Source organism: Ambystoma mexicanum, chromosome 12 (assembly GCF_040938575.1).
Source record: "Ambystoma mexicanum isolate Mex_15411 chromosome 12, UKY_AmexF1_1, whole genome shotgun sequence".
NCBI lineage: Eukaryota > Metazoa > Chordata > Amphibia > Caudata > Ambystomatidae > Ambystoma > Ambystoma mexicanum.
The window spans coordinates 874,914,657-874,942,629 of record NC_090936.1 but is presented as its reverse complement, the minus strand read 5'-3'; the positions used below and the strand labels follow the sequence as shown (position 1 = coordinate 874,942,629).

The window sequence follows — 27,973 nt, the reverse complement described above, 5'->3', positions numbered from 1 at the left end:
GTGTGTCCAGTCCTAGCAATAACTGACGACCCCGAAGAGGAACCCGAGGTGGCAGTGAAAATAGGACCAACAGAATTCTCCTTTCTCATAGACACAGGAGCAACTACATCCTGCATCAGGGAGAGGGGGAATTCGCATAATTCAACAAGGTGATGGATACGCAGGGCTTCCCTGGAGCGGTGGTCACGGTTCCAGTTGCAAAAGATTTACCACTGGCATTATAATGTTCTTTTAGGAATATGAACACAACACCTCATAGCAGCATTACTATATTCAGAAGACACTCCTATCAATATCCTCGGGAGAGATTCGCTCATTAAACTAAATGCCACAATATCATTCACAGAGAAAGGGCTGGTGTGCACTACGTGGCCGCCTTCCTCTTGGCAGCACACGCTCAAAGCACCCTGCGAGCAAAGCCATTGTATCCAAGCATGTTCCTGTACGGGGTTGAGATCCTGCTAGGGTGCGTCCCAATAATACCGGGGAAGGTGTTCCAATTGGCTTCAGAATTCTTGTTCAGACCACAGTGCCAGAAGGATGACCTGAAGGGGACAACAGTAGTGTTACACCTAGAAGAAGTAGTAATAAGCAAAGACATGGTGATTCTGTGTGGGGAGGACAAGGACAACATGGAATGGCATACGATGCTATGTATCGACCCTACACTGACAATTACAGGATTTTCGGATGAACAGTTGTTCACCGATGAGGAAGGAAGTAGAAATGGTATTCCAGATACAGATACCTTGCGGTTCACATAATGGAGAAGCTGGTACCAATTCTAACGGGTAGTGAAAAAAAGAGAACAGACATACAGGGGGGGGTGGGGGGGCGAGATCTCAAAACGGCACCAGAGACGTTACAGACTAAGGGACTCTAAAAGGTGTACTAAAAGGGGTTGGGCCAGTGAAAATAAAATTGAAGGAAAGGGCACTATTGCCCCAAGAAAAGCAATACCCCTTGTCCAGAGAAGCAGATGAAGGGATATATTCCACTTTACATGCATTATGGCAGCAGGGCATTATCCAGACATCCACGTCACCATGTAACACCAAGATATACCCGATAAAGAAATCCAAAAGGTGGATCATTGTGTTTCATCCAGGATTTGTGCCCACTAATTGATGTGGTTGAAGATTTCCTGTAGTCCGAACCCTGCCACAATATTGTGCAATATTCCGACAAAGGTGGAGCCTTCTTTTCCATACCCTTGCACCCAGATTAAAGATACTTGACCATGTTCACGTATCACAGAAGCAGAAGGAGCACACTCATTTGCCCCAAAGGGTACTGCGAGTCACCAAGCATTTTCAATACAGATGGGCCTGTGCAATGTATGTCAAGCAAAGCAATTCAGTATGTCGACGATTTGTTGATATGCAGTGAGACAGAAGAGTGTAGAACAGATTCAGTACACATTTTGACACTACTAGCAGAAAAAGGATACAAAGTGGACAAAGTGAAATTGCAGTATTGCCAGGAAGAGGTTGTGTACCTGGGGCAAATAATATTCATAGATGAGCGCAGGATAACACCAGAAAGGGTATAGGCCATTCAGTCAATAGCCCGCCCACGTACAGTGAAGGAAATGCAGACATTTCTGGGACTATGCAATTACTGCAGGGAATGGGCGTTTGATTACTCCACACATTTACAAAACCCCTATTGCAGGGCCTTAAAGAAGCACAAAAAGAGATGAAGGAACTAAAACAGACATCTGAAATGGAGAGTTTCACAGAGCAACAAGACGTACTGGCCCACGCACCAGTGCTGGCTACCCCAAATTACATTGAAAAATCTATCTGTTCTCACACTCAGATGGCACAGTGTTGACTGCTGTCCTCACGCAAAAGAAGCCACAGGGACACCAGCCACTGGCTTACTACAGTGGTATTCTTGACCCAGTGATGCAGGGACGCTTCCCCTGCGAAGCGCTCAGAGCTGCAGCGTTTGCAATAGAAAAGGTGGCGATGGGATGCCCCATATTATTGTATGCAGAGCACTCGCTATTCGCCATCCTAGAGAAATCAAAAAGCACCATGACAACACAAAGGACATCAGGGTATGGGGTGATACTAACCAACCTAGCCATAGAGGTGCTAAGGTGCAGCTACCTACCTAGCAGAAACTCTACAGGAAGTGGACTACATACACGATTGTGCAGCACACGTGGACAGGATGGAAGGGAATATACAGGTAAAAGAAGATGAAATAGCAGGGGCTGACATGGTCTATATTGATGGCTCATCAAGTTTTGACCCAGAGACAGGAAGGAGACATACTGGTACGACAGTGGTGTGTTACATAGATGGGGGAATGTGTAATAGCATCAACTATTCAGCACAGGCAGCAGAGCTAGTGGCAATAAGAGCACTAAACATGATGGAACGACACGCAGCAAACCTCTTTTCTGACTCTGCCCATGTTACATCAACAATACATTCATGATTAGCACGATGGCAAAGGAGGGGGTTCAGAAGAAACGATGGGTCCCCCATGCAGAACTGCTCAAGCAATCGAGTGAGGCCCTAAAAGTACCCTTAGAAGTGGCAAAAATAAAATGTGCCGACCACACAGGTAAACAAGCCAACCCTCACTAGGGAATGAAATGGCCGACAGAGCGACAAAATAAGCAGCATATTTACCTGAAGGAAGTATCAATTGGTACCCTGGGGGGGAAGAGGAAAGAGTACCACTTACTGCAGCAGAGAGGAAGGTGGGTGGGGAGGAGGAAAGAGAGGAGAGTTTCAGCACCATCCCCATTGTCTAAATAATAGAATTACAAAGAGAGGTACCAAAAGAGGAAAAAGACTTATGGATAAGGAGGGGGGGTCAACCTTTGCCGACTGACCTGATTTGGCGACAAAATAGCACAGGGAAGCCTGTCATGCCCAAAATATGTAGCACTAGCACAGCTGAACTTCCCCATCTACGCATCATGTGAAACTACACATATTTAGGTTAGCCTTAAGCTACTCCATTTTGTCTCTCCAAAGAACCCATTTTGTCGAAACTATGAATGCAACTGAACTCTGAGCATGGTGTTCATGCGAAGAATAGTCAAACATGCAATAACAGGAAAGGCTTATGTTAAACAAACTATAGCTCTAGCTGCAGAGTAACCTTCGGTCGCACAAACAAAGATAGGATGAGTGGCTACGTCTCCTCGTCTGGGAATCTTCGAAGGTCAGGTCATTCAAGCAAAGAACTGCTGACAAATGTAGGTTTCTCAATCTCTGTACATAGCAGGAAACCATAAAAATGTCTGGGCCACTGAGAGCCTCAGCCGATTTGTATAAAAGATTTCTCTTCTGTAAATTGCTCACTTCACTACTCTCCCCGAGATACGGGTCGTGGTTGAACCTAAGCCCACTCGAGTGAAAATAAAAAACTTTGCATTTGCTTTACTCCGTGCCTGATGGTCTCATTTGCTTTACAGATGTAAATCCGGTCTTTCAAAATGGCGCCCAAACAGGGACCATTTCGAGGATGATCCATTGGATTTCGAGGGTTGAGTGGCCGAGCGTTGGGATCACCGAGTACTGGGGATCCCTGCCAAAAGGAGACAAAGTTTCTTGCAGCTGCTACTCGTAATCCACGTCGGCCTCCTCGCCCAGTGATCATCCCGACGAGGGTCCTGAACCGTTGTAGCCGCGACTTCATTTCGCCATTGGAGACAACCAGCCACAGACTTTGGTTTTCGTTGGATCGGATATTTGACAGGTGAGCTAGTTTCGAGTTGGTGGTTAAACATATTTGCAAATATTTGGCCAGGTGAGATACCACTTTTGTGTTAGAAATGCCTGGTTTTAGTAAAATGCGCACTTGTTAGGCAGGACTTTGTTGTTGTAGGAAACGGCCGAATGGGTTAGAATATGGTCAGCCTGCCCCACGTATGAAATGTACGTAAAATACAGGTTAGGGGCAATTGAGTCTTTGGCACCGCCAGACCAGACATGTACCTGATTTACAGTGGCCCGAGAATGGCTCCTTTGAATTATCGAAAATCCAGCACTTGGAGTCAGTATTATTACAGAACAAGGCTAGACCCAGGGCTCCAGATAAGCTGGGTACCAGGCCTCTTTACGCATGAAAATCTTGCAAATACGACAGCTTTATTATTTTCCTGGGTACATTTACACGCAGGTTTAAAGGGCAGTGCAAAGGTCAGGTTACTTGATAAAAATCAAAAGAAGCCTCATAGTTTCTATCTACATGGATGTAATTGCAAGCCACCTCTGAAACAGAATGCATTTCTCTGAAGCCTTTCAAAAAAGGAAACTGCACACTGTGATAAAAGGAATGGTTTCTTTCCATTCAGCTTTAGAAGCACTGTGCATAGTTTCCTAGAATTTTAGGATTATATAATTAATAAGATGGAAAACTAAGTTACAATTGAGAATTAATGTTTTGTAACAAATTATGCTTTTTTTCCAGTGAAAGCAAACCATTATTGCACAATTGTATTTTTCAGAGTTCTGGTGCATAATCAGGCGGAGGCAGATCATTTTTACACTGATAATTTAATTTACACTATAATTATAAGTGTGTAAAATGAGGACTATGCACAGTCTAGATTACATCCATTCAAGCTTGCAGTCAATGGGGTACATTACTATAAATGGTCTGTGGCAACAAAGTCTTTTCTAAAGGGTGCGTGATTATCATTACACCAATCACAGGTGTTCTAGCCTCTCAAATCATCAAGACTACAATTAAAACATCCAAAACCTGAATCTCCAGGAAGTGCAAGCGCTGTCCAAAAACAAACAAAATAAATGAAAGTTACATTTGTAATTGAAATAGAAACTCAGCAAAAACTGTGCCTGTGATAATCCAGATAGGTATTTAACTTCATGTAGTGCTTCATAAATGGTTCGTCCAATATCTAGGTACTGTGATTATTATACCTCAGTCGATACTCAGTTAACCGAACTCTAAAGGATGTTAGCCAATAAGATAGCTCAGCCTGTGGAGCACTCATTGCTGCAATCTGTGCGTGATATGTAGGTTGCAGGCTCGAATCCCAGCAAGTCCAACTCAGCCTTTCATCCTTTCGGGGTCGATAAAGGAGTACCGACTTTGGTTTGGTGATAATTTTGATAAATATGGTCTATGTACAGCGCTTGGCCAAAACCGCTATATAAATAACCATTTGACCATTAGATTAGATGTACAATTTAGCATGAAGTCATTGCCTGTCTGCACTGGTGTATCATAACATTAGGATACCATTAGGTAGTAATAGCTACAGAACATGAGGACTCCTCAAATGACAATTCTGCTATCGAACCGCATAACACACAATAAAATTCATGTTTGATTTACTATTAATTGGCTAGGTTTTTGTGATGAGATCAAATGGCCAGACCTTAGAGAAATAATGAAAGGTGTACTCTGTCACAATGCAGAAAGCTGCCGTACTCTAATGATTTCCATACAGTTTGTGCATGCGTCGGCTGGATGTCGCATACATTTTACTCTCTTGCAAAGGAGAAAAGTCATTTTTACTCTCTTAAAATCACATTTACTCTCAACGTTTAAAAAACAGGGAGTAAAATACTCCCACCTCAAAATCTTATCTGGAGCACTGGCTAGACCTGCCGCTTTTGATGGGCTTCGGGATTGGGGCAAGGAAGCTACCCAACGCATCAAAAAGGGAGAGAAGCACACTTAGAGACATAATCGGCCAGAGAAGGCTTTGATACGTCACCAAATGAAACAGGAAGAGGGTATTAGGGTGATAAGACAGAACTTTTCAGTTGGACATATGCAAAATATATCCATCAAAAGAATTGCATGCGTTCAATGAATTCATGGAGAAATTGTTAAGTGAAAGACAAGACTCACCAACAGCACCACTACCAACAGCACTGCCACCCCCTCCTTATACCCCACCACTACCACCACAACCACTACCACCACCACCACCACCACCACCACTGCAAACCCAACCACAGCCACTGGCCCCAGACACCAACTCTTGGCCTGACCCACCTTCCGCACCACTTCGCCCAGACTGTCACTGCCCACATCACCGCTTATGTCCTCCGTTATGCCTGGCACTCCTGCAGAGAATTATACGAATTCCCACCTTAGTGCTCAGAGGCCAGTGCTACATAGCGCACTGACAAAGAGTCAGAGAGCAATATTAGAATCAACAGCGGAGAACTATATAATGGGAGGGATCTAATCGGCTGTCTTCTGTTCTATGAACGACTATATTGTTCCGGAACAGAAATATGTGTTAGAACATATGGAAAAAACCCTTGCCTAAGAATGAAGTGAACTCACTAATACCGCTGCACCCAAAGACTTACAGCAATTAAACCATTCAGCATGCACCCTCAATACACTAGAGGAGCTACGTCAGCCTGTTCTCTCATAAAGAGGAACCAGACTAGGTGCCTCTGACCAGGTTAGCAGGTCTAGGAATATTTTGCCCCATAATAAACATTGTACATTCAAAAGAGTACCCTCCCCAAGCACTGTGCAGATACCAATGAAATGCGCATCATCACTAGAGACACTCTTAGATGGATTTCAGATGTCTCTCTCCCCCCTATAGAAATTCACAAACCTTCACGCAATACCCGCCCTCAATTCAGAAAAAGGTATTGCAAGTAATGGCTTAATACCTACAGGATAAACGCCTTAGAAGAAAGTTGTGATGCTCAGGAGACATTATGAAAATATATAGACAAACTTTTTCAGATGACGTTCTGCCCACCTCGCTATCTGTAGACCTAACACTACTCCTAAACTATAGATTTGAGCACCCCACCTCACAATTGCCCATGAGAGAAATACCCTCTACACTCGTACCACAAACAGGAACCAGGCGTGGACTGACAGCCTGGGATTATCACAGCAGCACACTACCTCGAACTATTTGTTTATGTCCCCTTTTACAGACAAGAGGTGAACACTCTTAGACAATCCATCCCAGACATTAGGAAGAACCCTACTGGATTCTATAAGGAGGTAAATTCGATCCTTGCCTCCTCCGTATTCACCCTTAGTGATAGAGAATTATTATTCCCCATTATTCTGCCTTCCGACCTATGGAAACAGATTAGAGAACAGGATTACCAAGCATTTGGGAATACATGGGCAGAATTTGTTGCTCTGGACGCAAAACGACAGTCCGGTGAGAGACCGCCACACACAATACAAAACTTGCCAAGTGCCATTTTGACTAAACTTAAAGCATTGGTCCCCGGGTAAAAGATTAACTGGGACAAATTGGCTGCCTGTATGCAAAGGAAAACGGAGGGAGAGACGGAATACTTTAAGAGATTTTAGCAGATATTTTCTGATTACAGCAGACAGGACTTGGGTACTTAACCAGGAAAAGGGTTGTTTGTTGATAAATTTGTACGTGCCCTTTTGCCTTGACATTCAGTCTCAAATCACGGCTTTGGAAAGTGCTTGGCACACCAAGACACCAACCGAAATCTTACATATGGCTCAGTATTATGAGAACAGAGTTAGTAATGAGAAGGAAAAGAAAAAAGGGTGCTGTTAGAGCAGGTAGCTAGGGGGCAGAGGAGGAAATGCCCAGAATAGGAGACAGGTTATGCAACCCTCTGGGTTGCTGAATGAAAACCAGTGCGCCTAATGTAAAGAGGAAGGTCATTGGAGGGTGCATGGACCAATACTCAAGCAAAAGGGGAACAGTATGTACACAAGAAGGGGGAAGGAGGACGTAGTAATGGCATGCAGGGACCAAATAGAAATGAATTTTCCCAACTTCAGCAGTTTCAAAATAATTCAGGGAATACGAATGCACAGCAGACTACTAGAAATGCCAACAACAACCCATCTCAAAATTATTTTTCAGAAGACTACACATCAGATGACATATTGTCTCACCAAGACAGCCCAAAGCAGGGGCTGGAACCCACTCCTAACTGCGTTAATTAGAAAGGGCCCTATGTAACAATCAAAGTAGGGGATATGCTGCACACCTTTCTAGAGGACACTGGTGCACAGAAAATGATCAATTGATCACTCATCGGTTCCAGACATCCCCCTGTCAGGGCAACAGAACGTTTCTGTAGGGTTTGCTGGCACACCTGTAATAAGTCTGGTCTCGCAACCAGTACCTATTCACTGGGACCATTTACTGATGCATGTCCTTTTCTGTTAACAACTAATTGTGGTGAGAACTTGTTAGGACTGAATTTGTTGAAACAATTACATGCTGTTATTTATTGCTCTGCTAATGCTGTATATTTGACAAACGCACTTCTACCTCTCAACTGTTAGCATTGCCACTACCCAGTGAATTACAAAACGTGCCTACTCATTTATGGGCCCTTAGTGATAATGACGTAGGAACGCTCAATGTTGAACCAGTATACATTCAGTTAAAGACAAATGTGACATTTCCTTGCATACCCCAATACAAGGTTTTAGTGGATGGAGAAGCTGCACTGAAAACAATCAGATCAGATCTCGTTCATCTAGGTGTCATAAAACAAATTTCGGGTAGCCCTTATAACAGTCCCATTCTCCGTGTATACAAGAAAAGTGACAACACCTTGCCTTACCATTTTGCGATTGATTTACGGGACATTAATAAAATAGTTTCTCCCCAATTTCCCATTGTTCCTGACATCACCCCCATTTTATCGATGATCCCTGCCCAGGCAACTCATTTTTCAGTTGTTGATTTGAAGAACACATTCCTTAGCATACCTATACACCCTGAAAGCAGGACCCGTTCTCATTTACTCTTGGAGGATTGTCCTTCACCTTCACTAGGATACCACAAGGTTATACTGAAAGTCCGAGCATTTATAGTAGAGCCCTCAAGGAACAACTGGATACATTAGAATTACCTTCAACTTGCACATTGATATAGTACATTGAGGACCTACTTATTGTAGCGGACTCTGAAAAGTGTTGTCAGGAAGGCACTGCATTGTTGTTCGCGCATTTGGCGCACAACGGTCACAAGACTTTGTTAAAGAAATTCCAGTATTGTCAGCAGGAGGTTGCCTACTTAGGATACCTCCTGTCGAAGGAGGGTAGATGTCTCGCCCCTGAAAGAATACAGCCCATCTCTGACAGTGGTCCCAAGCCCTCAAACTGAAATCAGGACTTGGCATGGCATCATATTGCAGGCAATGGATTCTGAATCTATCCCTTTTTATTAAGCCTTTGCTAGCACTAACAAAAAAAATATGTGGTTTTTCTGTTACCTTGGGATGGAGCTTGCCAAGATGCCTTTGTTATGGTTAAGACTCCTTGTTCAGCTCCAGTGTTGGGCACACCGAATTATACTAGAAGTTATTTGTGCATGAGAAAGATGGCTGTGCTTTGGCAGTATTAGCTCAGGAAAATGGAGGCAAGAATAAACTGGGCATATATTTTTCCTCCACGTTAGATCCTGTTGCATGCGCTTTGCCAAAATGTTAGAAGGCTGTGGATGCTGCCTCAGTAAAAGAGAGCAAAGGCATGGTTTTGGGTCACTCCTTAACACGATGGTGCCTCACTCAGTAGATGTACTAGTGAACAAAACATCTCACATCCGCTCGTCTCACTAGATACAAGCTCATTTTGTTTGCACCCCCCCATCAAAATTAAGAGTGGCAATTCCCTAAACCCAGCTGAACTATTAGCTCCTCTAAAGGAGAATAGCCTTTAGGATACCAAACATGATTGCATCTCTGTCACTGAGCAACAAAGAAAAGCGAAATGGATTTAATTGATACAATCTTGCCATCTCCAATTGGAGAAATATATTGTGACGGTTCTTGTTTTAAACTTCCAGACGGCACTTCTACTGCTGCCTATGCAATCACACTAGATCCTCTGGTCGAAACTAGAAGAATTCCCTACAATTCTGCCCAAACAGCAGAGAAAATTGCCCCAATTGAAGCTTGTGAGATATCCCAAGGGCTCAAGGTTAATATTTATATGGACAGCCAATACGCCTTTGGTGTAGCTCACAAACTATGGGCCGAAAGAGGATTTAACACCTCACGGTACCCAAATTCAGCATAGCCCCTTGATAGTACAGTGTTGTCAGCATTAGCATTACCCGTACAGTTAGCGATAAAGAAATGCACAGCCCACCAGAAAACTGCTGACAAAAATTGGAAAGGGTAATGCGCTGGCAGACAGGATAGCCAAACAAACAGCCACAAATTTACAATCAGAGATGTATGTGCTAGGTCCCCGCCATATGGGTACCCGAAACACGGATGATGGAGGTAGGGATTAGCAGTGTTAAGAGATCCATGACGAGGCCACAGCAGAAGAAATTAAAACATGGGAAGAGGGACCGGCTCGACTGAATGAGGAAAGATGTTGGGTTGACCATGCCAAACAGAGATGGAGGTTACCAAACGCTTATAGTATGGCTCATGGCCAAGCTCACATAAGCGCTACGAGTATTTGTAAACACCTAGATCCAGTATGGAGAAACAACAACATTTTGAAAGTAGCTGAATGGTTAGTGCCAAATTGCTTGGTTTATTTGTAACCTAACAATGGGAAAGGGACATCAGTATCTAGGGGCAGTGTTGGTCCACCTTCCATGCCCTTTGAGGTAATACATTTTGATTTAATTGAGATGGAGCGATGTCCAAATCTTAAATAGGTCTTAGTGGTGGTTTGTGCGTTTAGCAAATGGGTTGAAGCTTTTCCTTTTAAAGACAATGCAGCCATCTCCACTGCAAAGGTTATGCTAAAAGACTACTTTCTCCATTTTGGATTACTGAGGGTGATCTGGTCCGATAATCGGACCCATTTCACAGCTTCAGTTATACAGCACGTGTATGAAGGGTTGCAGATAAGGAAGAAATTCTGTGCAGCAAACCACTCACAATCGGCTGGTTTGGTGGAGAGACCCAACTGTACCTTGAAAAACAAAATTAGCGAAAATATGTGCACATAGTAAACTAAGATGGCCAGACACTCTCCCATTGGCCTTAATGTCCAAGAGAACAACAGCTTAGGCAAGAACAGGCCTCTCCCCATATGAGATTGTGATGGGGAGACCTGCCAATGTGTGGAATGTACCCCGGCCAAAGATGTTGTCAGAGACTGAATATCCATTACTGGTTCAATATTGTAATCAGTCGACTCAAAACTTGTGTTTGATTCACCAACTGGTTTGTGAAACACTGCCCGATAAATACGTGGGTCCTGGTCACACCATTCGACTTAAAGATTAGGCCTTGGTGAAAGACTTCCAGTGAAAATCCAGCTTTGACCTCATTGGAAGGGACCATACCAGGTGTTGCTGCCACTCAAACAGCTGTGCGAGTGGAGGGGAAGAAGCACTGGATACACGAAGTGCTGCGTTAGTACCCTTGCCTTTGCCAAATGACAAGTGGGTAGAGGAGTGGGTAGGAGATTGTGAGACAGAATACGTACCTCAGTACGTACCCTTTAGTGGTGGAAAATATACCAACACTGATTTGAACAGCCAGACTTCTCACTTCCTCCAGACTCGGACACACTGTTTGCTGGTCCTTCTGTGCCTAGAGTGTCTCGGTACAATTTGCGGTCAAGGAAATAGATAGGGAAGGACTTCCTAAAAAGCAGGAAAGTGGGATTCTCTGGGTTCCACCTACAAGAAAGCAACAATGTTCCCTCCATACTCCCCAAAGACGCCTGAGGTAGAGGAGGGCAGGGAAAAGATGACTTCAATCAAGGGAGGCCACGTGGTCTGGTGCCACCCACAGATTCACTTTTTAAGCCTGTATCAATGAGGCTTCTTAACGGACACAGATACTATGCCCCATTTTGGACTACACAGGTGTGAGGAAATGGAAGTCAACCCGAGAAAAATATTTAATAATTGGTCTTGTTGTAAGCATCAAAATAATATTGATGACCGTTTTGTGGGTCCTCTAGAGCCCATACCCACTCAGACAGATGTTGTCCATGTCTAGTTCACCTACCATGTCTCCTTTCCAGGTACAGACATACACCCTTCACCCCCTTGATCTTGAGCATCGAGAGCGGGATCTTAACACATTTCTAAGGATTTTGAACAATACTCATTTGGAGCTCAATAAAAGAAATTGTCGGGTGTGTTCCCCTCTCCCACAACATGGAGAGAAGGGGCAAGGATGGTATGTACATCCCCTCTCTTTGTCCACGGCTTGCTACATGATCTTTAGGGCAATGCTCTTTGGCAAATGGAATGACAGTGCCACAGGGAACTTTGATGGGACAAATAATGTTTTTGATCAACAGGTATTGTTGCCCTTGGGGTGCGCAGTGTTCGATAATAGAACTGTAAAGAACACTGCCTCTACCAAGCAAACCAAAATGGATTCCAGGCCATAGCAATCACCAATATCTTTCTGAATGGCCTCAGTGGGGACCAAAGAAGCAATTCCTCCAGCATATACCATTAATAATAATCCTGCTGCGGCCCCTTTATATTTAAGTAAGGAAGGGTCATGGTACATGGGTACATATGATGCATGCATAAATATTACTGTTTTAGTGAACCAAACAGGGCGCCATTATATTGGGGGTCCGTTTATTTTAATTTTATGGAAGGAAGGCATGCCCATGGTTACCTAAAGATTGGAGAGGGACATGCTATTTAGGGATACTATTAGCAGGGGTATATTTGGCAGTGTCCTCAAAACTTTTCAAACATTGCCATAAACTAGATTTGGACGATGATGCTGCTGATCAAATAGTAGGAGATATAGTAAAGGCAATAGTGCCTTCTTGGGGCACAGCTATAAACTCACGTGACAGGCGATTAGCGCAAGTATTAGAAAGAACTGTTAATGAAACGACCGACACATTGTCCAATACGACTTTAGAACTGAGAGCAATTCGATTAGTTGCACTTCAAAATAGAACAGTGCTAGACAATGCTGGCTGAAAGGGGAGGAGTTTGCAAAATGGTGGGATCTTCAGGTAGCGTTTACATACCCGACTCCTCCCCCACAGTATTTCAGGCCACCAAAAGATTGCACAAATTGGGGGCCAAAATTCATACAGATGAAGGCAGTTGGCACACTGGGACCTGGGCATAGAATTTGCTTAAAGCTTGGAGGTAGAAAATATGTGCTGTTCTTGCAATGTTTGCAGGAGTTATTCTATGCTGCTGCTTCTGTATACAGTGCTTAGCTGCTTTAGAGTCGGTGCTATGTCATGGTTGTTCCAGGGCTTGCCCCTGGTAAATGTAACTAATGCCCTCATTATGCAGACGATACAAAAATGTTAAGGGCAATTAACATACAGGAATAAGGTGACCTATACAACAAGAAATGTATTATCTTAGGCTGAAAGGAGAGTTTGTGAAACTGCACATATTTAGGTTACCTTAAGCTACTCCATTTTGTATCTCCAAAGAAACCATTTTGTCAAAACGATGCATGAAACTGAACTCTAATCATGGTGTACGCGCGAAGGATAGTCAAACATGCAATAACAGAAAAGGCTCATCTTAAACAAACTATAGCTCCAGCTGCAGAGTAACCTTCGGTCGCACAAACAAAGATAGGATGAGTGGGAACGTCTCCTCGTCTGGGTGTTATCTTGTAAAGTCCGGGTGTTCAAGCAAAGAACTGCTGATAAATGTATTTTCTCAGAATCTCTATACATAGCAGGCAACCATAAAATGTCTGAGCCACTGACAGCTTCAGTGAGCCGATGTGTACAAAACAGGAGATTTCTCTTCTGTAAATTGCTCACTTCACTACTCTCCCCGAGATACGGGTCGTGGTTGAACCTGAGCCCACTCGAGTGAAAATAAAACTTTGTATTTGCTTTACTCCGTGCCTGATGGTCTCATTTCCTTTATAGATGTAAACAGGGTCTTTCAGTAAAAAGAAAGTATAGTGGCAAAACTGGATGAAGGGTGGTACGTATCAAATTTGCATGAGAGAGTGGCAGATTTTATGGAAGACTGCATGATTCGTTAACAATTGTTTTCTGGTCATACTTTGAAGACACTGGAAGGGTCCTTCTAGCACTCGACTATGTTGACAATCAAGAAAAATGTGCCTCTTATATGTATCTAATTGTGGTGGTTTGTCCATTCTCACGTTGGCTTGAGACGGGACCCTGTGCAAAGAATGACGCAAGATCTGCAGCAACATTTTTGGTGAGGGAGGTATTTCCAAGATGGGTGGTGTGTGAGAAGATAAGGTCGGACAATGGCCAGCACTTAGGCAACAACCTTTTCGATGAGATAAACGTGTCTCGTAGGGATAAAGACACAAGCTTTGCACAGTGTACCGGCCGCAAGCAAACAGGATTGCCGAAAGGCTCGACAGCTTACTAAAAGAGCACTTGGCCTAGCGAACACCTACTCTGTGCCAAAATAGTCTTTCTTGCCTCCTTCCTGCCCTTTCTGCTCTATCTGAAACTCGTTGCGGATCAGGACTTGACTCTGCACGAAATTGTAATGGGTAGGAGGATGCACGCGTATTTCCCTCCTTCACGTTCAATTTCGGATGCTAACCCTAGCTCAGAAATCCTCAGCACGCAATATTTGATAGATACCAGTTGAGAATTATTCAGCCTTACAACAATTTATGGCGATTCCTTATTATTTGTTTTGTTATTCATTAGGTATAGTATTTAAGATTGGCCGCAATCCGATTCCTGATGCTGAGGCTGACCAGTTTCCTAGAAGTATAGTGTTAAAATGAGAATGGAGATCCGGTAATTTGCACCAAACTTTTATTTAATTCACTTTTAGCACACAATAGCCCTTGATGCATGGGTTTCCCCACCTAAAAAAAGGTGGTGGTTCATCAGCAGGGTTTCTGTCATGACTCCGACTTTAATAATGTAAACAGCACTTATTTTCAGGTATAATCTATTTTTTGTTTCCATTACAAAGATATAATTTTCAGTAGTATAGCTCTAGATTTTGTGTTTGTACAAATCATAATGAAAAAGGACTTACAATATGATGCATCTCTAACATCCAAAGATCATTATATTGTTCAAATCGATTCAAAGCTTTTTTGTTTTTGTTTGTTTTTTGTGTGTCTTGAATTTAGGCGATTCTGCAGATAAAAGCAGGTAAAACGTTTTCAGTTTCCCAAATTTTCCTCCTTCAACAAGGTCTGCATGCTTATGCATCTAGACTGAACTAGTCAGGTTACATCAATTCCAAAAAGCCTTAAGAATACAGCTAATTATGCTTGTGGGTTTCCCGTAGCTTCAAAGAAAGCGTGGCACGATAACCAACGATTCGATTCAAAATGGCTGCTTATTTGTAGTTGCGTGATGACGCGATTACACTTGTTGTACGCGATCGTGTCATAACGTCGCCGCTATTTTGGTTTGGGTTTAGTTTCTTCCTTTGTTTGTCGCCAATTGTTGTTTATTGCACAAACTTCTCAATTTATTTTCAAATTTCGTTCCAATTGTGTAATATATTGTTTTAGCCAACACTACATAAGCTTTTCATTATGGTCAATCTAGAGTCTAAAAACTACCAGATAAGCACACCAACTAGCATTGTTAAATTAACTCAACTTTCAAATAGTTTGAGGCATGGGCTGAACTAGCTTTTTAAATTTCAGTGTCCGTAAATACATTTTTTTTAAAGTAAATTGTTCACCTCTGCATCTTCATTTAGACCGCTCTGGCATGTGTGCAGTAGGCATATCCATAGTGCCTCTCTGGATCTTAAAATCTTCTCGATATTGCCTCCTCGTGGCAGCATACAGATTCTTTCAATCCCAAAGAATGTAATATCATCCTTTGGTTCACTCTGGTGTTCCTGTTAGTGATGATATCCTAATGGAAATCCTATGTCTTCATTTTTGATTGTTCTCAAATCTTCAAGAATTCTCATTTTACTGGTCCGATAGTACTGCCTACGTATAGTTTGAGGCATGTGCATTGAATGCCTTATGCCGCATATTTTGTGTTGCAATTTATAAATTGCCTGTTTTTCTACTTATTCCATTTGGCAGTACAATATCTTGTTTTCCATTGTCTGAATTGGAACAGATTTTACTTTTGCCACACTTGAAATTGTATTTAAGTGGTTTCTTATTCCACGTTTGTGGTAGACCTTATTCTTTCATTTGGTTTATAAAATGTCAGCGACTTAGTATATCCTTTAGATTTTTTTGCTATTCGAAAAGCATTCTATATCTACCAGAAAATCTGAAATTTTTTCATCCAATTTTAAAATATGCCAATTTTTTGATAGAATTGATCCAATAACCTTGGTGTTTGAGCTGTACATAGTTGTAAATCTTAATTTGTTCATATTGGTTGTAGATGTTAATTTATCTATATTGATCAGCAGTTCTGCTCTTGTCCTAGTTTGCGTTTTTTGATAAGTCTTCTGAAGATTTTGATGATTGTAGCCTCTTGCTTAGAATTTGTTTTATTGAGTCTTTGGCACATTTCTCTTATTGCTCATTTTCTGTGCAGTTCCCCTTTATTCGCAGCAATTCCCCATATGGAATATTTAGAATTACATGGTCTGGATGGTTACTTCTTGCATGTAGAATTGTATTGCCTGCAGTTGGTTTGACAAATAAAGTTGTGTGTATTGTGTCATTTTTTATATATAATTCCAAGTCCAAAAAATGAATTGAAGATGTACTTTCTGTAAAGTTTAATTGTAGATTGTATTCATTGTTGTTCAAATATTCGAAATATTTGATAGAGATGACAAATGTGCTTCTCTACATCTCCCGCCAGGTTCAACGACCAACAAGTCGGCAGACCAACATTGAAGATGGCATACATACCAATCAAGGGGAGGACTACGCACAAGCATAGTCCCTCTATCCTGGTGATCAAATTCTGATCCGTAATACAGTAAGAAGGTGGAAGAAGCCGAGGTCCTGCGGCCCCCTTTGAGGCTGTCTACTCAATACCAACAGTGGTGAAGATCAAAGAACGACTAACAAGGATTCACCTTTCAGACGTGCGCAGAGACATCAGCAGCAGATTGGAAAGAGAAAGCATCACCTGATGGGGAGGTTTTATAAAAGGAACGCAATTAAAAGAGAAGAGGGGCAGGAACACACTAGGGGGAATGGGGATAGAACAAAAATGATGTAAATATGATAGGGATTGGATTGCTTTGTGTTTCTGTATTCTCTCTTCTCCTTTTTCAGTTCTTAAGACATAGGGGTAATACGAGCACACCTGCTGATGGTGGAGGGCAGACACGTACTAGGTGAAGTATATCGAGTATTACAGAATACTACATTGCTGTCGGGAGGATGGTGACCTGCCTGGAAATCTGAAAATGCATGGTACAGAGAGATGATGAAGGTGGGGTGGGGAAGCACCAATGGCACATACTGTGTGTGCTCACTCATCCCACACATTGCAGGACCACCGAAAAAACTATTCCTGCCACATGAAGCGACAGTAGAGAAAGGAGGATATCTGATGCATATGTCCTTGTGCAAAACCAGGAAGATATTCCAGGGGCACACAGTAGAATTCAAATGGATAGATGGGGGTTGGTGGGGGAGGTGTATGAAGATAACTATAAACAGCTGGAAAGCATGTCCCAGGGGAGAAAAAAAACAAGCATATGATTCTAGAGTATAAAACCGAAAGGGCACAAAAAGGAAAACAGGTGCTCACGGCCCATAAAGATATATTCTGTAAGACTTCCACTGGATACGATATACCATGGTGCCGCACCAGGCCTTTGATGCAAATCCAGGGTTCAGTGCTGTACAATGGCAAATGGGAAAGAGGGATGGTACAGTGCCGTGCAGAAGGGCTGGTGGGGTTCGAACATCAGCAGGTGGCTATGGGAAAGGGTCACTAGACAAAGTGGCATTCCTGGGAGAACCAATCAGGTGGTAAGTCACTGTGCTCAGAGGATCTACCACAGGGCTTGCGAAGGTCATCATCTAGCAGGTGTTGTGTGAATGGTTCCTTTGCCACCAAAGCAGGGTGTCTCGTGTACCGTTCTCAATGGTGCAGGCTAATGGCAGTGTATTAAAGTTCCGGCGGTCAGCCCAAATGTTATTTTACTAATTGGTAATTCTTCCGGGTGAACTGAGAATCAATGTGCAGCCACATAGGGAGGTGATGTGTTGGGATATTGTTTAACATTTTGCTCCAATCATACTTCACTGACATACGTTTAGCATCAAGGATATGACGTAGAGTAGCCAATGAAATGTCTGGGAAACATAAAAAATGTGAACATACCAAATTGCAAGTGTTTTCAATGATTTCCGACCATTGTGTTCTATGGTATAAAACAAATGTACCCAGTGCATTCAGATGTCAGCTCATCAATAAGATTAATTCCACTGTTCCGTTTGATTTGTGCTTGCCCAGCTGTAATAAGCAGCATTGCTTTTTGCCCGGTGTGTGCTCCTTTGTTGAGTATGTGTTTTTATGGTGTATTTGGAAGACCAGATACACACCCCCCCGCCACCTCCCTCCCACAATACATGACGGCGAGGCTGAAAAAGGCCTTAGACAAGGAGGGTAGACAGCGCCTCCAAGCGGAATGCCCATGTCCGGGCCTTCCCGGAAAAGTGGCAGAGACCCCTGAGCTGGACCCTAAAATGCTTACCTTTGTATCCAAGACCAGCAAGAACCCCCGTAAGGGTATAGACAGATAATGGAAGAGTTGCCAGGAGAAAGTGCTAGACCTGGAAGGCCCTCTCGCTAAGACCATGGATCTGGCAGAAAGAGCGAGAGGAAGTAGATCCGGAGGCCTTAGCAGGTTGGGCGCAAAGAGCCGTTTGCCTTCTAGGGAACGCTAACTGCGCCATCGCATCAGAGAGAAGGAGAGGTCTATTGCTAAAGATCGACCCGAAGCTCAGCGACCTAACGTCCTATAAGGCTGGAGAAGCAGCTCAGGGGATCCTCTTCGGAGAAACTTTCGGGAAGGAGATAGGCCGTTTCATGGGCACGTACACATCGTTGGAGAAAGCCCAGGTATCCATCCGGAAGATATTCCCGCATAGAGTTTTTGTCAGGACCGGTTGTTTCAGGGGTCGTGCAACCTGTCGCCAACAAGGAGGGAGAAGACCCTCCAATCATAGAGCTCAATACTGGGAGAACAGACAGCAGGATGCGTTCTTTCCAGCCAGAGGCCGTAACACCATGGGTCGGAGAAGCAGAGGCTTCAGCCGAGGGCAAGGATTTATACCAGGTAAGAACGATTGCCAGTAGGAGGAAGAACCAGTATGTTCTGGGGAAAACTGGTGCGCGCTTTCCAGCGATGCCTGGATTTTGCAAACCGTCAGAGGTCTGCAGATAGAATTTGTACATCCACCAGCGCAGACCCGTGCCCCCCCTTCAGCAGCGCCTAGCAGTAGCAGAGCAGGAATCTCTAGATCACGAGTTATCGCTCCTAGCGCAGAAGAGAGCCATAGAGAGGTTCTCAGAAGCCCCCAGTTTCATAAGCAACATGTTTCTCGTTTACAGGAAGGAGAAAGTGCGACCAGTAATAAATCTGAAAGGGCTGAATGGATGGATTGTTTACCACCATTTCAAGGTGGAAGGGATCCATCAGCTCAGAGATTGCCTGAGAAAGGGGGACTGGTTGACGAGACTAGACTTAAAGGATGCTTACCTGACGATTCCAGTACAGTAGCATTTCAGGACATTCCTGGCTTTCCACTGGAAGAAGCAGCTCTGGCAATTCAAGACGATGCCCTTTGGCCTTGCGTCAGCGCCATGGGCTTTCACCAAGCTGATGAAACCAGTAGCAGCAGCAATCCGAGAGAAAGGTATATGGTTAATAATATATCTAGACAACCTTTTACTTCTTGCAGAGGATCGAGAAGCGCTAGAATATCAGACGAATTGGGTTCTAGACCTACTCCAGTCTTTAGGATTTCTAGTGAACACAGAGAAGTCAGATACCAAGCCAGCACAGAGGCTAGATTTTCTAAGGTTCGTATTAGACACAAGAAAAGCTATGCTGGAACTTCCAGCAAGGAAAATTCGAGATATCAAAAGAGATCAGCCCATGTCTGAAGAAGAGAGTGATTTCGCCAAGAGCCCTCGCGAGAATTGTGGGCCTGTTAGCAGCTTCCATTCAAGCCATATTTCCAGGACCCTTACATTATCGAGCCTTACAAAGATTGAAAATAAGACACCTTCAACAGGGATTGAAGTATCACCAATTGATACCATTGGATCAGGAATCCATCACGGAACTGGAATGGTGGTTGCAGAATATGGACGCCTGGAATGGACGTGCCATTTTCGGAGATCGGCCAGACCTGATCATAGAATCAGACACCAGCCACCTAGGATGGGGAGCACGATGCGGAGAGTTGCAGACAGGAGGCAAGTGGAGCAAAGATGAGCTGCACCTACACATAAACTGCCTCAAGCTCCCAGCGGGCTCCTTCGCAATCAAGACATTCACGAGGGACAAAGTGAAGTCATTCGTACTGTTGAAGATGGACAACATATCAGCAGTTTGTTACATAAATCACTTAGGCGGAACAAGATCCAAGATGCTAGCGAAGCTAGCAAAGGATTTTTGGCACTTTTGCCTGCAGACAAGGACTTCAGTGACAGCAGAATACCTACCCAGAGCACTGAACGTAGTAGCAGACTGGAATTCCCGATACCTCACAGACTCCAGCGACTGCAAGCTGGATCCCTCAGTATTTCAGATACTGGATCGGAGGTGGGGTCCAGTGCACACGGATCTGTTTGCGTCTCGCCTCAACACTCAGACAGCCAATTACTTCAGCTGGAGGTTAGACCCAGACGCGCAAGGGACAGACTCATTCCTGCAAGACTGGTCAGGCGACCTCCATTACGCATTTCCTCCCTTCAAGATGTTGAGCAGAGTGCTGGCGAAATGTCGGAGGGAGAAGGCGAAGCTGGTTGTAGTAGCACCGTTGTGGAAATCACAAGTGTGGTTCCCGACACTAATGGAACTCTCGATAGATCTCCAGAGAGTCCTCCCCGAAGGAGAGCGACTATTCACGGACCCAGCTGGACAGTGTGAGGGACACTCCCGCTCATCGCATGCATGATATCAGGAAACGATGGGAGCTGCCAGGCATTTCGATGCAGGCTGCAGAGCTCATTGCAGAATCACGGGCTCCATCTACTAGGAGGCGCTACGACGCGGCTTGGGCCAAGTGGACTGGCTGGTGTAGAGGGAGAAATCTTCATCCCATTTCAGCACCTGTAGTGGCTATACTGAATTTTCTGGCACAGCTCCTACAAGACGGGAAAGCATTCCGCACCATAGGAGTGTACAGATCAGCGATCTCAGCGGGGCACTTACCGATCAAGGGAGCCCCGGTAGGAGAACATCCAGCAGTAGTTAGGCTCATCAGAGGAGCTAAGTTTAAAGTACCGCCTGAACCTAAATACAATGCCCTATGGGATGTGACAGTGGTTCTGCGGTTGATAGAGAGCTGGCCAGCAGACAGATCTATCTCTCAAGCAGCTGTCAGAGAAACTGACGATGTCCTGTAAACGAGTGTCGGATATCAGAGCTTTAGACATTAATAGGAGCACATTTGGACCAGAAGGAGTGACCTACGCGATAGTGCGAAGAACACTAATACAGGTACTTCGACAGTTCACTACCCGTATTTCCCGAATAATATCAAATGGTGCGTTGCAAGCTGCTTCAAAGGAGTATGATCCTAGGACAGCAGAGAATAGAGCAGTGAGTACTACTCAATTGCTAATAACGCGTAGAAAACCTTTTCATGCAGTAAAGACAGCTACCATTGCGAGACGGGTCAGAGAAGTAATGCAGGCAGCAAGGGCTGCCTTGCAAAATTATGGAGTTCACTCCGTAAGAGGAGATATGGCATCCAAAGCGTATACAACAGGAGAACCCAACCCTGCAGATAACGTGCGTATCTAGCCTTTTTACGCATGAAATTATGACAAATACACATGAATTCATTTTCTACTGCGTACCGTGTAAGCTTTGATTTATTCATTAAAAAAATACTTTCCACCACTAGATGGCACTATAGCGTTTCTTTTGCCAGCAGCATAGCCTTTCTTACACATGATGGTAAATTTCTAACTGAAAGACCAAATCTGTGACAGCTAAGCGAGCAACACAATAAAGCATGCACCCTTTTGAAATGTGTTCATACCCATAACATCTAATAGCTTGATATGCTAAAAAGTAAAGGTTGCTTTGATGTCCTAAATTGAATATTCTTTAATAACCACACATAACACGCTGGAAGTTTGTGACGAATCTCGAAACCTAAGTGAGTTTATGGCAAAACTTACTTTTGGGGGCGTTTTTAAAGCACTGAAAATGAAGTGGGTAAATCCAGGATGTTTTACCTTTTGCATCTTCTAGTTTCCCATGCAGGAGGTACAGTGATATTATTTTGGCACAAAATGCTGCTATAAGGATTTACATGTTATGATGCTTTACTATGCAAGTAAACTCTATAGGGCATTATTATTATTGTAGGTTTTGACACCCAAAACTAAACATTTTGTTCCAAGTAGAGCGCGGAAGAAGGTGGCTATGCCCAAATTGAAAGAGCGGGTTATAATCCCAGCTTCGCTATTTAGCGCAAGTGTGTGATGCTGGGCAAATAATGTAATCTCACCCTGACTTCAATTGCAAAAATTGGAGTGCATTTACATTTACACCCTTACAAAAGGACAGTTTTAATAAGTGTAGGGACACATTGGTGTATACTGGTGCTCCGCTGCTAGTGGCTTCAATACATCTGCATAGAATTGCATTATTGCTGCACTGGCCCTCCCCCATTCTTGTAACACTGGATTTTACAGGCAGACATAGTGTCACCAGCCAGTCAGTGCACCAGAGATTCTAGTATGTATAGCGGACTATGGTAGAACCAACATTACATTTTCTCCCCTGTTGCTCCCAGCCACTGAAGGTGCTTGGCCCGTCCAGAGTACTGCCCTACACTCTGCAATGCCCCGTTATGCTAGGTATTGAGTCTTTCATTGCACACCATCTGCCATTTTCACACTTTCTAGGACCTTCAGGTTCTGCAAGAAGAGGGTGTTTCAAACTCAAAGGAGGGAGCAGTTAACTGATTGTAACATTGAAGCTGCACTAGAATATTCTTATTACAATGAGTAATGAAGTTAGATGCCCCTACACAAGTAAATTTGCCATTCCTCCACAGTCTCTGAAGTTAGTGCCTTTGTCAACATTTGAAGGGTTAGCCCCAGCCTACATTTTAGCATAGGTGCACCCCTGGATGTGTGTACTTGCATTTTGATAGGCAGGGAGGTGAGGGAAGTCTTTTCCCCAAACTGGCTGTGTTAATGTTTTACTGTGTGTGCTCAGAAAAATGTACTTGAACAAACACAGTAAAACTTTAAAGCTGTTACTTTCAAGAAAGTCTTCAATCACCTCTGCATATTGAGCTTTAAAACTTACTATTCAATAGTTCTTCCCCACACCAGACCATGGGAGGAGTTGGGTAGAACAGTGGGGGCAGAGCCTCCAAGTTTGCCCTGCCTATTTTCTGAAGTGACCCCTCCTATCATGACTTAATTCCCCCCCGCCCCACGAAATATAGGTTTTGTTGTGCCCCTGCATGCGAAAGAGGTCAGGTAGGTCGGCTTAATCTCACAAGCCACCAGCTACCCCCACCACCCCCCTCAAAGTGCTGAAATAAAGGGGCGGGAGCCAACACATCTACAATTATTCCTTTACTTGCTGCCTGTTGTAAACCTGCTTTGTAAAGTATAATTTATAAAGTTATGCTGGCTGTAGTAAGACGTGTGCTTGCTGTTGGGCTATATCACGAGGGATGTGCCATTACCCCATGCTGGGATGAACGGTCCCATTAGCCTGAACTGAATATATTTGCCTATAGCGCATGCAGAAAAGAGATGCTCAGTTAGCATGTGCAGAGAGAGATGTGCTGCTGCATGTGTAAGGAAGCTATGCCAATAACAGGTCGAAAGGGAGTATGTGTGCTTACATAGCGCTTTTAGCCAAATTCCTTCTGCTGTTAAGCACTGTGGTAAAGGTTATTATCCCATTTCGAATGGTAATTTATTAGAGCAAAACACAGCAGAATGCCAGGAGAGCACTGTTGGGCATTGTGGTGGGGGCTGGTGAGGACATGTTCGAGTCAGGCTGAATAAGGAAAGGGGAGGGGGAAAATCAGGTACATTTGGCCCCAGTTCATTTTGTCAATTTCCAGCACTGATAGTAACTTGTGTGAACGGTCATTCTTCATTCTTGCATTTCTTGTAAGAAAGAAGCGACTCATCTGCAGTCTTCCCTCTGCGCCACACCCATCATGGCAGTTTCCCGTAATTGGAACTTGGGTAGTGCCCTCCTGCCCAGTAGCTTTCCACCCTTTCTTTGGATGCAACATTTTAGCCTGTGCAGAAGGGAGCCCTGCCGTTATGACTGGCAGAGAGGAGATGTGCTGTTATATCATGGGCAGAGGAGATGCTACGTTAGCACTCACAGAGAAGAAATGTCCCCATAGTACGTACTTAGTAAAGATGTGTCATTTGCATGTGCCAAGGAACAGAAGGGCAATTAGCATGCAGAGCCGAGATGTGCTGTTAGCATGCAGCGTTAGCATCTGCATAGACAGGATGTGGAGTTTGCACATGCTAACTGCACATCCCGTTGCTGCACAGGATATGCAGTTAGTATGTGCACGCATGGGATGTGCAGTCAGCAAGTGCAGAGAGGATACGTACCATTAGCATGTGCGTAGAAGGCATGTCGTTACCATGCACATCTCCTCTGTGCACATGGGTGCAGTTATCGCACAAGTACAGAGAGTTGTCCCATTAGTATGTGCGCAGAGAAGATGCACCATTAGCAGACGAGAAGAGATGTGCCAATAGCATGCGCAGAGAAGAGATTGGAGGTCACTATGGGCAAAGATAGGTCCTGTTAACATGTACAAATATCAAGCTTGCTAAAAAGAACATGTTCTATCAATATGTGAAAACAATGTCTGCTATTAGCATATGCATAGAGATGTGCTGTTAGCATGCCCACAGTGTAAAGGTGCAATTTACACATGCAAATGACACACATTTGCTCTTCAAATGCTAATAGCACATTTCTGAAAATGCTGAAAGTAGATGTGCCTTTACCATGTGCACAGAGTACTTGGCGTACTTGCTAGTATGTGTCAAGAGGAGATGCATAGCTAGCATGTTCAGGGAGGATATATGCCATTATCAAGTGGAGTGATGTGCTGTTACTATGTGCCCAGACGGGATGTGCCGTTTGCATGTGGAGTGAAAGACTCTGCACAAGCCAGACAACTTTGATCTACAACGCTTTTGGTCTTTGGGTCTGATTTTACGTATGCACTGGGTGCATGTGTTGGATAAGTTTTACTCTCTTGCAGAGGAGAAAACTCATTTTTACTCTCTTGAAATTTCATTTACTCTCCAATTTGAAAAATCATGCGTAAAATACTCCCACCTCAAAATATTATCTGGAGCACTGGGAGCACCCTTGCAAGAGATCATGCTAGCAGCAGACTGGGCTAATGATCGTAGCTTCAGAGAGTTTTACTTTAGGTCATCTGAGAATATAGCCGTTACAGTATTGGGGAAGCTTTTTCTCGCCTCCAGTCTTGCCATAGAATAAAGATTACCCCTGCTATCTGCACAGGGAGTATTAATTCTATTAAAGACTAGGAGGCGAGCATTAGTTTCCCACCCGCTGGTATTTGTTGATCATATGTACTGTTGAGTATAATGTGTAATGATATGATAAAGCTAGACACCACCCTTATATTCTGTTTTGTTTCCTTCTTAGGAGAAGAGCAGACGAATAGTTGAGTGAGATGGCTAGTAATCGAAATTGACCGAGCAGGCGGACAATCTCGGCAGATAGTTGGAGTGGATTAAGTCTTCGCAATGTTGGCGGGACAAAAGTTCTAGCGTATAAGGGCCAGTCAGAGCACGTAAAAGAAAGGAGGAGCTCAGGGACAGGATTTGGTAATAGCTGAGCTGGAGAGTGATGGACTACAGAGACTATGGGATTCGTAGTTCAAAGAGGGGAAAGTCACTTTGGACATTTCAAAAGTTGTTAGTTTTGTTATAGTTTGTTGAAACTGCTAAAGAGTGGTAATAAAAGAAGTTGAAGCATAATGCTCGCCTCCTAGTCTTTAAAAGAATTAATACTCCCTGCGCAGATAGCAGGGGTAATCTTTATTGGTGCACACAAAATATTGTTTGGGAGGAAATCGGGTCCACTGGCTAAATTGCAAGCTATGGAGCCATAAAAAGGGTATCTTAGACATCCATAGTGGGGCCAACTCACCAATGCAGTCTCCCTGACTTTTTATGGGGGGTATACCACCCATAAAAAGTCCCCTCACGCCTTCCTCTACCCATAAATATGTATTTAAGTTCTCTATACCGGCACCACCCATAAGAATGCTATGAAGGAAAGTGGCAAAACTTTCCTCACTTGACCAAATATTGGGATCCTCTACACAAAACTGCATTGCACCTGCCTTGTTTTGCTTAACAGACAAAATTGGGATGACGCTCCAATGATTCATTTCAGTTTGGCTGTAGAACCCCTGCAGCTCCCTCCACCACACACAATCCAGGGTTGATCCATGTATACTTTTATTGTTAATTCATCACAATAGCATGGACCGCATTAGCTTATCAAAACACACCACAAAGTGAATTTGTTCTTAGTTCACTAATGGTAAAGTCCCTTAGGACTTAGTCCACCAAGAAATGCGAACTGATCAAAATGATTTTAATGTCACGAGAAGACCGAAAAACAATAAGTACCCAGTGCATAAAACAAAATGAATTCTCCTTTTATGATTAAATAAACTATCCAGTTATTACTCAAATCAACGTACCCATACGATCACGTTGGCAGAACAAGCAAAGAAAGCACTTGAGTATACTGAGCATGCACACTTGATTGCCACTTTCACTCCATACATTACCCAATTAAAACCATTCCATATCCACGGAGAGCCTCGAGTGCAAGTACGTTTCCTCACATGCTAGAGGCTGCCTCACCTGCCCAGGTGCTGCCATCATCTACCCGCCGAAAGCAGATATCGGGTTGAACTCGTATATGCCATTTTACAGCCTTAATTCTAGTTACACCCACTCCCCCCTCCTCCCTAAGACTCTGTACTTCATTCACACGCCAGAACGCGTGCTCATTCTCTCAGTAAAGAAGCATTGTTGATCCGTATGCCGTAAAGTGCACCACCTTATACGTTTCCACGTGCATATTTCTGCAATCATCTCCGCGTTCCTTATACAGGCACCAGATGAGTATATGTCCCGTCCCACTGTATGCATTAAACGAAAGCAATGTTCGCTTTGACAATATGAGTGTGGTCATGGGTGTCATCAGTCCCAAAATCTGCAGAAGACATTAATTGTACGACTCCAACGTGATGTTTAAAAATAAAGCTAGGATCCGCCATGGAAGGAACACCAGAGCCGTGATTGTTCATTTCCTGTGAGTTTCAGCCCAGATTGCGCATGATAATCACGAGTCTCCTGCTCCCTGACAAGTGTCAAATACAGCCCGCATGGCTGTGGGTGCTTTGCGGCGGTGCACAGTGAAGCGGGCACTTACTTTTGAAAGCTCGTATTCTTCGCCTCTCTATTTTCTTTAAGCCCAGCTGTGCTTGCTGTGGTAGAACACACCTCACTTGTTATCAGGATCCTCTTCAGATCACCCGCTTTTCAGCCCTGGGATTCACTCATTTGCTAGACACTTTAGCGCAGTTCGAAAAAGCCAATCAGGAGGGCGCTGTGGGTGGAGCTGCCCATCCTTCGCCTGGAGGATCAACACTGACACGACCAGACTCGTATCAACCGACTCGATCGTTGGTAGATGCGGCGGCCATCATACAATCTGAATTCCTCCAGCTCAAAGCGCTGGAAGCAGTTTAATCCCAGCAAAACGTGCATTTTTTGAAAAAGGAAATGCATTTTCATATTGATTATTTAAAGTTTAGAAATGTTTTATAAATAAGTAAAGATAATGTAATTAATATACATATATATACATCGATATGCACTTCCCATTGAA

The 27,973-nt window shown here is 43.7% G+C and overlaps 1 protein-coding gene across 7 annotated transcripts in view; it reads right to left on the bottom strand.

Moving 5' to 3' along the window:
• Window positions 1–27,658, bottom strand: part of GAS2L3 (growth arrest specific 2 like 3) — a 412,693-nt gene extending 385,035 nt beyond the window's left edge. For 5 of the 7 annotated variants that reach the window (XM_069629355.1, XM_069629354.1, XM_069629359.1 and 2 more), the window contains exon 1: window positions 27,515–27,652. The gene's annotated coding sequence lies outside the window, so the exon portion shown is untranslated. Of the gene's footprint in view, window positions 1–27,514 lie in introns of all 7 variants that reach the window. The other 2 variants (XM_069629358.1, XM_069629356.1) reach the window with 2 other exon arrangements.
• Between the last annotated feature and the right edge of the window lie 315 nt (window positions 27,659–27,973).